We start from the raw sequence: 1,717 nt of genomic DNA on the forward strand, positions 1-1,717 counted from the left end.
ATTCACACCGGTCTCAACAGATTCGTTACGCATCTGTTGAATGTTGCAGGGGCGTTACTAACTCCCAGCGGCATTACTAGCAATTCTCAGAGCATCCAATTGGGAGTGTTCACTGCTGTGCACGGGATGTCTCGTTCACGCATAAGGATCTAATAAAATCCATCCATCAGATCCATAGACGAAAAGATGGTACTCATAGACATACATCTATGATTACGACCTTCTAGGTTTCCGCGTTTGAGTCGGTATTGTTGCAGCATTTTGTTTATTGAATGCGTGCACTATCCGCCCCCTCCTGTGGCTTTCGTGCACAGATGGTCGGAGAGCTATATGGGGAGGTTGACTCCCTTACAAGGCCCGCTTCTAATCGCTCGATAAAGAAATTATCGATCGCAAGTACTTGTACACGAGGCTGTGGCCACTGCTTCATGACACAGTACTTCGAGCCCGGTTGTAAGCTCGGTCTCATGTCGAGTGCCTTTATCCTTAGACAACTCGCATGGAGCTGCTTCATGGAATACTTCCCTGTATTCAATCAAATTTTTGTATAAATGATTTGGCTAAAGTGACTCCCAGGATTATGTAATCTTTCTCTCAATCCGAGTCTTCATATCGGGGACACTTCCGTCTCTCGATGAGCTGCTGAGAACCCGTTCTTCTCTGCAAAAATTACCGCGGACCGAATATCGGTTACGTATTCGTCCTCTGTGAGGAGCACGCAGATCTGCTTGATTCTACCACTATGCAGATCTCTCAAGAATCGCTTAGGTTCTAGGGTTGGCAATTGAGTTATCTCCGAAGTTAACTTCGGAGGCGCATACAGATCACGAGTATAAGTGCCTAATACATTCAAAATCTCGGTTCTTCCTGGATCCCTTTTCCATAGGCTGCCGAGGGATTATTCCCTTGGGATGCTGAAGTCTAGACACTTTAGCATTACCTATTTAGCTTTCTTCTCAAGTAGATGGGAACTTATTCCCTCAATGTCTTCCGGCTGTGATTGCGCTATCAAAGTCGGGTACTCTGTGGTCGACTCTCTAAATAATCGAGGATCATCGTGTTGTCTCTTTTAAGCAGCCGGTATTTCACTTGAATGTCGCTCCCTAGGCGTACATTCATGTCTCAATCCACTCGACAGATTCGCGTGGTGGACCTTCAGCGCTACCTGCGCATTCGCACAGCCGCCAGCAGCTGACTCTACAGGGTAATTAGTAATCACACTACGATCTTGTGCAGTCGTATTAACAACCGTGCCACAAGTGAGGCCCTCTCACTCACTCGTAGTACATCCACACGCTTGTGGACGCTCCAAGACGTTTATCAGATGGCCATCTGATGTACAAGTGGCAGGCATCTTTATGGATCGATGCTGCCAGCTGACTCTTGGCTTATTTTCTGAGCCAAGGTAAACCTCGGATGACATCAAATTTGTCATCCAAATCAAGTACGCTGAAATCATCATCATTCTGTAAATCTTTTAACGCGTAGTGAAATCTCGCTACGCGTTTCATCACTGTGATCGATGCGCCTGTCGCTAGACGCACCGTCATTCTCGTTGGAGGGATGTCGCGCTCAACACATTTGAGCCTTAGATCCTCTAGCGACTGGCGACGATCGACGCCCCACAGTTCACTAGGGCTCTATGCGACAAATCATTTGTCACTTTTAACTTCAAGGTGATGAGATATACCTCATCGCCAGGTGCAGAGACACATAA

This window comes from Bremia lactucae, linkage group LG10 (assembly GCF_004359215.1).
Source record: "Bremia lactucae strain SF5 linkage group LG10, whole genome shotgun sequence".
Taxonomy (NCBI): domain Eukaryota; phylum Oomycota; class Peronosporomycetes; order Peronosporales; family Peronosporaceae; genus Bremia; species Bremia lactucae.